At 38.4% G+C, this 13,123-nt stretch overlaps 1 protein-coding gene across 1 annotated transcript in view; it reads right to left on the bottom strand.

The window, feature by feature from the left end:
- The window catches only part of LOC138836936 (contactin-associated protein-like 3), a 185,144-nt gene that overhangs the window by 85,549 nt on the left and 86,472 nt on the right, over positions 1 to 13,123 (bottom strand). The gene's annotated exons all lie outside the window — the stretch shown is intronic.

The following is a 13,123-nucleotide window of genomic DNA, read 5'->3' as shown; positions in this document are numbered from 1 at the left end:
CTGAAACCAACAATTATTAATGAGACATCTGAACCTCCTTGAAAAAGAGCAGCAAAATAAACCCCAATCCAGTAGACAGAAAGAAATAAATAAAATTAAATCAGAATTAAATGAATTAGAATCCAAAAACACTATAGAAAGAATCAACAAAACAAAGAGATGGTTCTTCAAAAAAAATTACAAACTTGACAGAACCTTAGCAAATCTTATCAGAAAAAGAAGAGAACACAACAAAATAAATAAACAGATATGAGAATGGAAACATCACCATAGAAACAACCAAGATTCAGAATATTATAAAGGAATACTTCTCGAAACTTTATGCTAATAAGTTGGAGAACTTGGCAGAAATGGCCCTTTTCCTAGCAAATATTGACATGCCAAAACTAAACCAAGATGAGTTAAACCTTCTTAACAGGCCCATATTGAGCATTGAAATAGAAACAGCAATAAGAGATCTCCCATCTAAGAAAAGTCCAGGACCAGATGGTTTTACAACAGAATTCTAAAGGCCTTCAAAGCAGAGCTCACACCAATACTCCTCCAACTCTTCAATGAAATTGAAAGAGAAAGTTCACTAACGAACACATTCTATGAAGCCATCATAACCCTCATCCCAAAACCAGGCAGGGACTCATCAAATAAAGAGAACTAGAGACCCATTTCTTTCAAGAACATTGATGCAAAACTTCTCAACAAAATTTTGGCAAATCGACTTCAACTTCCATCCAAAAAATCATACACCACAATCAAACAGGATTCATTTCAGAGATGTAAAGCTGGGTCAATATACGCAAATCAATTAATATAATTCATCACTTCAACAGGAGCAAGGATAAGAACTACATGGTTATCTCAATAGATGCAGAAAAAGCATTTGACAAGATTCAACACCCCTTTATGATAAAGGTCTTGGAAAAATTAGGAATCCATGGAACATTCCTCAATACAATAAAAGCTGTATATGACAAACCTACAGCCAGCATTATATTTAATGGTGAAAAACTAAAGCCATTTCCTCAACTCAGGAACAAGACAAGGATGTCCACTCTCTCCACTTCTCTTCAATCTAGTATTAGAATGCCTAGCTACAGCAATAAGATGCAAACCTAAAGCGGATCCAAATAGGGAAAGAAGAAATAAAACTCTCCCTCTTTGCAGATGACATGATCTTGTATTTTAAAAACCCCATACACTCCACTCCCAAATTACTCAAGCTGATTCAAAACTTTGGCAAAGTAGGGTATAAAATTAACCCTCAAAAATCAATGGCTATTCTGTATGCCAACAATGAGAAAAGTGTGGCTGAAATTAGGAAAGCCACTCGATTTGTAATACTCCAATAAAAGTAAAATACATAGGAATTAACTTAACCAAAGAAGTGAATGACCTCTATGATGAAAACTTTAAAAATTTGATAAAGAAAATCAAAACACAACTTAGAAGTGGCAAAAACTCCCATGCTCCTGGCTTGGAAAGATCACCATCGAGAAAATGGCAATAGTTCCCAATGTTATCTACAAATTCAATGCGATACCTATCAATATTCCAACCTCATTCTTCAAGGAAATAGAAGAGGCAATCCAAAAATTCATATGGAACAATAAAAGACCCTGAATAACAAAAAGGATCCTCAACAGAAAGAACAGTGCTGGAGGAATATCAATACCAAATTTCAAACTCTACTAAAAAGCCATAGTAATCAAAACAGCTTGGTAGTGGCACAAAAACAGACCTCAAGACCAATGGAATAGAATTGAAATCCCAGAAAGGAACCTACAGAACTATAACTACCTAATCTTCGATAAGGGAGCTAAAAGAATAAAATAGCAAAAATACAGCCTCTTCAGTAAATGGGGCTGGCAAAATTGGTTAACTACTTGTAGAAAACTAAAGCTGGATCCCTATATATCACCCTATACCAGAATCAACTCAAATGGATGAAGAAGCTCAGAGTCAAAGCAAACAACCTGAACACATTACAGGATGAAATAGGAGAAACCCTAGGTTTTCTTGGCACTGGTCAAAATTTTCTTAATAGAGACCCAGAAACATAACAAATCAAAGAAAGGTTGGACAAATGGGATTGCATGAAATTGCAGAGCTTCTGCATGGCAAAGGACATAGCTAGTAAGATCAATAGAAAGCCCAAGAATTGGGAGAAGATCTTCACTAGCATTACAACAGACAAGGGTCTCATATCTAAAATATACCTGGAACTCAAAAAATTAAATCCCCAACAACAAATCCTCAAAGAAACAACTGCCCAATAAATAAGTGGGCTAAAGACTTAAAAAGAAACTTCTCTGAAGAGCCAAGAAGGATGGCTAATAGGCACGTGAAGAAATGCTCAACCTCCCTAGCCATAAAAGAAATGCAAATCAAAACAATACTGAGATACTAGCTCAACCCAGTTAGAATGGATATAGTCAAGAACTCTAATAACAACAGATGCTGGAGGGGATGTGGACAGAAGGGAACCTTACTTCATTGTTGGTGGGAGGGTAAACCTGTTCAACCACTTTGGAAAGTAGTATGGAGGTTCCTCAAAAGACTCCACATAGAGCTCCCCTATGACCCAGCAATCCCACTTTTGGGCATTTACCCAAATGTTTGCAAACAAGACCACACTAAAGCTACCAGCACGATTATGATTATTGCAGCATTATTTACCATAGCTAAGATATGGAACCAACCCAGATGCCCCTCAGTAGATGAAGGGATCAAGAAAATGTGGTATATATACACAATGGAATTCTATGCCTCCATCAGAAAGAATGACATTGCCACATTTCTTAGGAAATGGAAAGGCTTGGAAAAAATTATATTAAGTGAAGAAGCCAGGCCCAAAGAAACTTAGGTCCCATGGTTTCCCTTATTTGCAATAACTAGTATATGTCTGAGTCAAGCAGAAAAGGTCAGATAAGTTGATGTTAGGGAAATGAACCCTAAGATATGTATTCAAATTTTCTTTTTACTTTCAGGCAATTGTGTCTAACACATTTATAAGATTATTTCTTTGTTGTTTGTATGTCCCTCCCCCATGGTATAACCTCTGCTTTCGTTGTATTTGAGATTGTTATAATTTGTGCAGGGGAAGGGAAACAACAAATCGTTTAAACAGGGATACAGGTGGATCCACTACAACAATGAGATGTACAAGTCATTATGTGGAAAAACGAACTTTACAACTTTGATGAGGGGGAGGAGTATTTGGTAGGGGTGCGGGGGAAGGATGGGAAGGGTTGGGAAGGGGAAACAAAGGAGGAGGCTACAATGCTTGGTAAGAAATGTACTCATTATCTTGCCCATGTAATGGTAACCCCTCTGTACAGTATTTTCACAATAAATAAATATAAATAGAGACCCAGAAACACAACAAATCAAAGAAAGGCTGGACAACTTGGATTATATGAAATTGCAGAGCTTCTGGATAGCAAAGGACATAGCTAGCAAGATCAATAGAAAGCCCACAGATTGGGAAAAGATCTTTACTAGCCATACAATGGACAAAGTCTCATATCTAAAATATACCTGGAACTCAAAAAATTAAATCCCCCAACAACAAATCTTCAAAGAAACAACTGTCCAATAAATAAGTGGGCTAAAGACTTAAAAGAGAAACTTCTCTGAACAGGAAAGAAGGATGGTCAATAGACACATGAAGAAATGCTCAACTTCCCTAGCCAGAAAAGAAATGCAAATCAAAACAACATTGAGATACCACCTCACCCCAGTTAGAATGGCTAGAATGAAGAACTCTAATAACAACAGATGTGGAGGGGATGTGGTCAGAAGGGAACCTTACTGCATTGTTGGTGGAAGTGTAAACTTGTTCAACCACTTTGGAAAGTAGTATGGAGGTTCCTCAAAAGACTCCACATAGAGCTCCCCTATGACCCAGCAATCCCACTTTTGGGCATTTACCCAAATGTTTGCAAACAAGACCACACTAAAGCTACCAGCACAACTATGTTTATTGCAGCATTATTTACTATAGCTAAGATATGGAACCAACCCAGATGCCCCTCAGTAGATGAATGGATCAAGAAAATGTGGTATATATACACAATGGAATTCTATGCCTCCATCAGAAAGAATGACATTGCCACATTTGTTAGGAAAGGGAAAGGCTTAGAAAAAATTATATTAAATGAAGTAAACCAGGCCCAAAGAAACATAAGTCCCATGGTTTCCCTTATTTGCAATATCTAGTATATGTCTGAGTCAAGCAGAAAAGGTCAGATAAGGAGATGTTAGGGAAATTAACTCTAAGATATGTATTCAAAAGTTTTTTTCTTTCAAGCGATTGTTTCTAACACATTTATAAGATTATTTCTTTGTTTTTTTGTATGTCCGTCCCCCATAGTATAACCCCTGTTTTCACTGTATTTGATGTCGGTATAATTTGTGGAGGGGAAGGGGAAAAACAAATCATTTAAATAGGGATAAAGGTGGACCCATTGCAACAATGAGATGTACAAGTCGTTATGTCAAAAAAGAACTTTACAACTTTCATGTGGGGGGGGGGGGAGAATCGGGCGGGCAGGGAGGATTGAGTGGGGGGGGGGCAGAAGGAGGATTGGTAGGGATGGGAAGGGGAAACAAAGGAGCAGGCTACAATGCTTGATAAGAAATGTACCCATTATCTTGCCCATGTAATTGCAACCCTTCTGTATAGTGTTTTCACAATAAAAAAAGAAAGTCCTGTAACTCATGGAGGCTGAACAACACACTATGGAACCACCAGTGAGTTATAGAAGAGATTAGAAAGGAAATTCAAATGATCATGATATTCAACAAATGCCAGCTCCTTTGTGACACAGCCAAGGCAGTACTCAGAGGCAAGCTTATAGCTCTGAGTTCCTATATCAACAAATTGGAGAGATCTGAAACCAACAATTTAATGAGATTGCTGAGGTTCCCTGAAAAAGAGCAGCAAGCTAAACCCCAGTCGAGCAGATAGAAACAATTAAAATTAAATCAGAATTAAATGAATTAGAATCCAAACAAATCACTGTAAGAAACAACAAAACAAAGAGTTGTTGGTTATTTGAAAAAATAAACAAAATTGACAGACCTTTAGTAAATCTTGTCAGGAAGAAAAGAGAACACACCCAAACAAAAAAAACTCAAGATGAGAATGGAAATTTCAGCACAGGAAAAAAATCAGAACATTATAAGGGAATACTTCTCAAATATTTATCTTAATAAATGTGAGAATCTGGATGAAGCAGACGATTTTCTAGCAAATATCGACATGCCAAAACTAAACCAAGATGAGTTAAATCATCTTAACAGGCCCATATCAAGCATTGAAATAGAAACAGCAATAAGAGAATTCCCACTCAAGAAAGCCCAAGACTAGATGGATTTACAGCTGAATTCTACAAGGCATTCAAAGCAGAACTCACACCAATATTCCTCCATCTTCAGTGAAAGAGAAAGTTCACTACCAAACACATTCTATGAAGCTATCAAAACCATCATCCCAAAACTGGGTAGGGACTCATGAAAGAAAGAGAACTATAGACCCATTTCTTTGATGAGCATTGATGCAAAACTCCTCAACAAAATTTTGGCCAATCAACTTCTACAACTCATCAAAGTATCATACACCACGATCAAATAAGATTCATTTCAGAGATGCAAAGCTGGTTCTCTATATGCAAAACAATATAATTCATCACATCAACAAGAGCATGGATAAGAACCACATGGTTAGCTCAATAGATGAAGAAAAAGCATTTGACATGATCCAACACCCCTTTATGATGAAGACGCTGGAAAAAATAGGAATACATGAACATTCCTCAATATAATGAAGGCTGTGCATGACAAACTTACAGCCAGCATTATACTTAATGGTGGAAAACTAAAGCCATTTACCCAAAACTCAGGAAGGAGACAAGGATGTCCACTCTCTCCATTTCTCTTCAATTTACTATTAGAATGCCTACCTACAGCAATAAGCCAAGATGCAAACATAAAGGGGATCCAAAAAGGAAAAGATGAAGTAAAACGCTCCCTCTTTGCAGATGACATGATCTTGTGTTTAAAGAATCCCACAGACTCCACTCCCAAATTACTCAAGCTGATTCAAAACTTTGGCAAAGTAGCAGGGTATAAAATTAAACTTCAGAAAGCAATGGCTTTTCTGTATGCCAACAATAACAAAAGCGTGGCTGAAATTAGGAAAGCAACTCCATTCGTAATAGCCCCACAAAAAATAAAATACCTAGGAATTAGCTTAACCAAAGAAGTGAAGGACCTCTTTGATGAAAACTTTAAAAACCTGAAAAAGGAAATCAAAATAGAACTTAGAAAGTGGAAAAAACTCTCATGCTCTTGGATTGGAAGGATCAACATTGTGAAAATGGCAATACTTCCCAAGGCTATCTACAAATTCAATGCAATACCTATCAATATTCCAACCTCATTCTTCAAGGAAATAGAAGAGGCAATCCAAAAATTCATTGGTTACAATAAAAGACTCTGAACAGCAAAAATGATACTTAACAGAAAGAACAGTGCTGGAGGAATATCAATACCAAATTTCAAACTCTACTACAAAGCCATAGAAATCAAAACAACATGGAACTGGCACAGAACAGACCTCAGGACCAATGGAATACAATTGAAATCCCAGAAAAGAACCCACAGACCTATAGCTATCTCATCTTCGATAAGGGAGCTAAAAAAAATAGAATGAAAAAAGACAGCCTCTTCAGTAAATGGTGCTGGCAAAATTGGTTAATCACTTGTAGAAAACTAAAGCTAGATCCTTATATATCACCCTATACCAGAATCAACTCCAAATGGATCAAAGACCTCAGAGTCAAAGCAGACAACCTGAAAACATAACAGGATGGAATAGGAGAAACCCTAGGTTTTCTTGGCACTGGCCAAAATTTTCTTAATAGAAACCCAGAAACACAAAAAATCAAAGAAAGGTTGGAAAAATGGGATTACATGAAATTGCAGAGCTTCTGCATGACAAAGGACATAGCTAGCAAGATCAATAGAAAGCCCAAGAATTGGGAGAAGATCTTCACTAGCCACACAACGGACAAGGGTCTCATATCTAAAATATACCTGGAACTCAAAAAATTAAATCCCCAACACAAATCTTCAAAGAAACAACTCCCTGATAAATAAGTGGCCTAAAGACTTAAAGAGAAACTTCTCTGAAGAGGAAATAAGAATGGCCAATAGACACATGAAGAAATGCTCAACCTCCCTAGCCATAAAAGAAATGCAAATTAAAACAACATTGAGATTCCACCTCACCCCAGTTAGAATGGCTATAATCAAGAAATCTCATAACGATGCTGGAGGGGATGAGGCCAAAAGGGAACCCTACTGCACTGTTGGTGAGAGTGTAAACTTGTTCAACCACTTTGAAAGCAGTATGGAGGTTCCTCAAAAATCTCCACATAGAGCTCCCCTATGACCCAGCAATCCCACTTCTGGGCATTTACCCAAACAATCACAAACAAAGCTATACTAAAGCTACTAGCACAGCTATGTTTATCGCAGCATTATTTACCATAGCTAAGACATGGAACCCACCCAGACGCCCCTCAGTAGATGAATGGATCAAGAAAATGGTACACACACACATAATATACATACACATAAATATATACATATATATATGAATTCTATGCCTCCATCAGAAAGAATGACATCACCCCATTTGTTAGGAAATGGAAAGACTTTGAAAAAATATTAAATGCAGTAAGCCCGACCCAAAGAATCATAGGTCCCATAGTTTCCCTTATTTGCAATAGCAAATATAAGTCTAGGACAAGTAGAAAAGGTCAAAAGCTATGTACATATGACCATATAAGATGACATTGAGTGAAATGAACCCTAACCTCTCTATTGTTTTTAATGTACCTATAATGTACCATGTGATTCTTTTGTTTCTTTTGTATGTTCTTTCCCCATGGTATAACCCATGTTTTCATTGTATTTGATTCCAGTATTCTGCATCTTGTATATACAATTTTGTCATTTGGGGAAGAGAAGGGAAATAAAAATACTGGAGGGCTGGGAAGGTAGCTCAGCGGTAGAGTGCATACCTTGCAAGCATGAAGCCCTGGGTTCGATTCCTCAGCACCACATAAACAGAAAACGCCGGAAGTGGTGCTGTGGCTCCAGTGGTAGAGCACTAGCCTTGAGCTGAAGAGCTGAGGGACAGCACCCAGACCCAGAGTTCAGGCCCCATGACCGGCAAAAAAAAAAAAAAAAATACTGGATATTAAGGATCCAGGCTTACCCATTGTAACAATGAGATGTACAAGACACTATGTTGAAAACAAACTTTACAACTTGGAGAGGGGAGGGAGGAGGTGGGCAGGGAATGGATGGTAAGGGAAAAACAAAGGAGGAAATAAAAATGTTTGATAGGAAATGTACTCATTACCTTACTCATATAACTGTAACCCCTCTGTACAATATTTTTACAAAAAAAATTTATAAAAGCAAATACCTACATCAGGAACATGACAAATAAATAATGGTGCACTTTCATAATGAAATATTTTATTGTCATTAAAAATAGAACTCTAGCTGGCATTCCAAATATTCATAGGTGCAAAAAGGCATATGTGAAGATCTTATTTTCTTGTCAGGTGCTGGTTGTTCATAACCCTAATCATAGCTACCTAATCAAGAGGCTGAGATCTGAAGGTTAAGGTTTGAAGCTAGTGTGGGTACAAAAGTTGTGAATGCTCAATCTACATATCAAGCAATCAAAAATAAGCTAAACTATTTGCCAGTGGCTTACACCCATAATCCCAACTACTCAGGAGGCTGAGATCTGAGGATCATGGCTCAAAGCCAGCTTGAGCAGGAAAGTCTGTGAGACTCTTATCTCCAATTAACCACAAGAAAACTGGAAGTGGGGCTGTGGATCAAGTGGTGCAGTGCTTATCTTGTGCCAAAGAGTTTATGGACAGTGCCCAGGCCAGGAGTTCAAGCTCCAGGACCGACAAAAAATAAAAACCTAAGCTATATGGATCAAGTAGAAGAGTACCAGCTGAAGCTAAGACACTGAGTTTAAGCCACCATACTCATACCAAAACATGTGTGTGTGTGTGTGTGTGTGTGTGTGTTAGATAGATAGATAGATAGATAGATAGATAGATAGATAGATAGATAGATAGATAGATAGATAGATAGATAGATAGATAGATAGATAGATAGATAGATAGATAGATAGATAGATAGATAGATTAGATAGATAGATAGATATCCCATGTAGGCTGGGTGCCAAAGGCTCACACCAGGAATTCTAGCTATTCAGGTGGCTGAGATCTGAGGATTTCAGTTAGAAGGCAAGCGAGGCAGGAAAGTCTGTAAGACTCATCTCTAACAACCAAGAAAAGTTGGAATTGGAGGTATGGCTCCAGAGGTAGATACTAGCCTTGAGTTCAGCTCAGGCCTTGAGTCCAAACCCCAGGTCCAGTACACACACATACACACACACACACACACACAAACACAACACACAGATACACACACACCACAAATCCCATTGTAAATAATGCCCAATTTGGGTGACTATTCATAAAGATATAAGTATTCATCCACAGATCTATGTAGGATTAACTATTATGGATGGGTCAGGGAAGGGATAACATTAGCTCAAGAGCATTAGATGACCTGAGAGTAAATCCAATGGTAGAGAGAGAAAAGGACAGGAGAAAAGAAAACTCATGCAGAAGAGAGAGATGAATGTAACAGCAAGATGGCTGTCACATTAGTAATATAGGAAGTTCTGCCCTTTTCTGCTATGGACACAGATTCAATGATTTAAAAAAAACAGAGTTCTTTTGTGAGAGACAGAATCAGATGAGACATTTCTGACCCTAGAGAAACAGGAAAGTACCTACATGAAAGCTGAAAACAAAATCCAAGAAACCTCATAGTTTACTTCAAGAAAACCAAGCTCTCCAATTATTCCTGGGAAGGGAAGAAAAGGACTGCACTATACATCCAACATCTAATGTTCTTTTCCAAGCACTTCTCACAGCACTCATTTGTCTTTCCTGAATCTAAGCACCAACAGGAAAGGGCTGAGGTTGGAATTCACTGAGAACAACATTTGAACTACCTAAGCACTCATAATTGTCTCTCTGCATAGCACAGCACAGAGTGTTCTGAAGAAACCCCAAAGCCCAGCTTCACAGAAGAGAAAGCAATGGGCTGGGTCCAACATTCCAGCTTTTGTAGCGACTGGTTTCTACATGAGGTACTGCTGTTTGTCTCACAACCTTTCATCACAGATGCAATCTCCCATGCTAGAGATACCTCCCAGCCAGGGAGAACAAAGATGACATTCTGGACTAACAAGCAAGCACCTGTAAAAGCCTTAAATTTGTGAACAACTGGAGGATGGCAATTTGAACTATCATGCAAGAGTTCATTGTGGCTTGTCCCCACCACTCAGTGTAGACCAAGTGGGTGAACACTTGGTCTGCACAAAGCAGTCTTTCTCTGATGGAAGGGAAGATCCAGATCATCTATCCAATATTCCATCCATCATTCTGGAAAGCTGACCAAGGAACTGGCTTTTTATCTTACCTGTCTTGGAGTGTTAATGTGACCCAGAATATTCTAGATGGATGAGGGCATCTTAAAACAAAGGCAAACGTAAGGTCTACCATTCAGTTATCTGCAAGGGCTCTTCCTCCTGGCTCAGCACAAGACTTGTTCATCAGAATTGTCCCTATGAAATGAAAGAGGGGGACTGGGAAGGTGGCTCGGTGGTAAAGTGCTTGCCTTGCATGCATGAGGCCCTGGGTTCGATTCCTCAGCACCACATAAGCAAAAAGAAAAAAGCCGGAAGTGGTCCTATGGCTCAGGTGGTAGAGCGCTAGCCTTGAGCTGAAGAGCTGAGGGACAGCGCCCAGGCCCAGAGTTCAGACCCCACAACCAGACGCCCCCCACACACACACACAAAAAAAAAAAGAAATGAAAGAGGATACAGAAACAAATAGCAACATTCAGAATTCTCAGATGGCTTCTGAGGAACTGCCATCAGTTTCATGTGTATCTAAGCATAGATGGGAGCTGTTGTAAGCTATGGGCCTAGATGCCTCTGAGCATCAAAGAAGAGTTCAAGGGTGATAGACAGAAATTGGGAAGAGCAAGAGAGGGAGGGAGAAGGAAGGAAGAAATGAAGGGAGGGATGGAGGGAGGAAGGAAGGAAGGAAGGAGGGAGGGAGGGAGGGAAGGAAGGAAGGAAGGAAAAGGTACCTGAATTAGGAAATTAGGGAAAATACATAGAGCTTTCTACTTAGGGTCATACTGTATGCAAAGCCTGCCAATGAAAACTAGAGAAGGTTGCTTATTTTTGAAATGAAGATGTGACCACCAAGAATTAAAGAAAATGAAGAAGTAACAAGCATGACCCTCCCTGTCAAGAATTAAGATAAAACTTCAAGAACTAAAATTCAGTGATCCAGAATATAAGAATCTCCTATCTGGGCACTCAAACTTACTTTCACATAAGGATGCACAATGAACTCTGGAGAAAATGCATGAGCAAATGCAAAGTTTAATAAAGATTTATATGTTAGGTTTTAACATTTAAGAAAACAACATCTGACAAATATTTAATAGAGAAACAGGTATTTCAGAACAGCAGATCACATCAGGCAAAAGAGAGAATCACTGAACTTGAAGCTAAATCATCTGAAATTAGCTAATCAGAGGCATAAAAAGGAAAAACGGAAAAAAGCTTCTGGGTGACTTACAAGATGTTACCATGCAGACCAATACAGACATTATATATGTTCAAGAAGACAGAGTAAAACAACAGAAAAATTAAATAAATATTAACAAAATTCCTGAAACAGACATCTAGATTTAGGAATCCCAAAGAATTCAAAATATGATGGCTCCAACTAATAGACCACACCAAGAAGCCTCCTAATGAAACAGTGAGAATTCCAGCACAAAGGGAATACTTTGAAAGCAGACAGTGAAAAATGATTTATCACAAACTTGGGAACTTCCACACACAATCAATGCATTTCTCAATAGAAACATTGGAAGCTATAGCCAAAGTGCTGAAAATTGTCCATATCTGATCATTTTTGAAGGAAATTTGTCTTTCAAAACTGAAGAAGATGGGCTGGGAAAATGGCTCAGTGGTAGAGTGCTTGTCTTGCATGCCTGAGCCCCTGGGTTCAATTCCTCAGCACCACATAAGCAAAATGAAAAAAGCCGGAAGTGGCACTGTGGCTCAAGTGGTAGAGCGCTAACCTTGAGCTGAAGAGCTGAGGGACAGCACCCAGGCCCAGAGTTCAGGCCCAATGACCGGACCCAAAAAAAAAAAATCTGAAGAAGATTTAACAATTTTTCCCAAACAAACCTGAAGAAGTTATCATCTGTTCATCAGCTTTATGAGAAATGTTAAAAGAGTTCATCAAGTTGAAACAAAGCAACGCTAAATAGCACAGCAAAGTCTAGGAAAGTAAAACTTGTTAAAAGTAAGCATATAAATAAAGGAAAATGCAACTCTGCAACTGTACTGTAAAAATCACTTTCAATTCTGGGGTAAAAGATAGACAAAGTTTTAAAAACAATTATACAAAATACTATCATGGATCCACAGTATAAAACATTACAAACTATGACATTCAGGATCTAAAGTGCATAGGGTGGAGCGCTAGTGTAACTTTCATACATGATTGAAGTTGCTACAGCCTTCTAGCCCTCTCCCCACGTTAACTGTAGGAATGTGGCACACACATACGATGGACTGGGATTCAGCTTTGAAGGAGAGAATACCACCATAAGGGACAACCTGGAAGAGACTGGAAGACACCATGCTCAGGGAAATAAGCCATTTATAGGACAAAAAGGGCAGGATTCCACTTCTATGAACTGCAATCAAATTCAGAAAAAGCAGAGAGAAAAATGGTAGTAACAGAAGCTGGAAGAAGTGGAAATGGGGAGTTGGTGTAGAACTAACAAAATGTTCCAGTTATGTAAATTAAGTTCCAGAGATCTCTGGACAACCTTGAGTCTATGGCAATGTTATTGCACATATAAAAACTTGTTAAGAAAGTGGATCTCGTTATGTTCTTACAATTAAAAATACTGA

This window comes from Dipodomys merriami, unplaced genomic scaffold (genome assembly GCF_024711535.1).
Source record: "Dipodomys merriami isolate MVZ:Mamm:240054 unplaced genomic scaffold, mDipMer1.0.p SCAF_26, whole genome shotgun sequence".
Classification (NCBI taxonomy): domain Eukaryota; kingdom Metazoa; phylum Chordata; class Mammalia; order Rodentia; family Heteromyidae; genus Dipodomys; species Dipodomys merriami.
The sequence above is the reverse complement of the archived record's forward strand: the minus strand, read 5'-3'. Positions and strand labels throughout refer to the sequence as shown.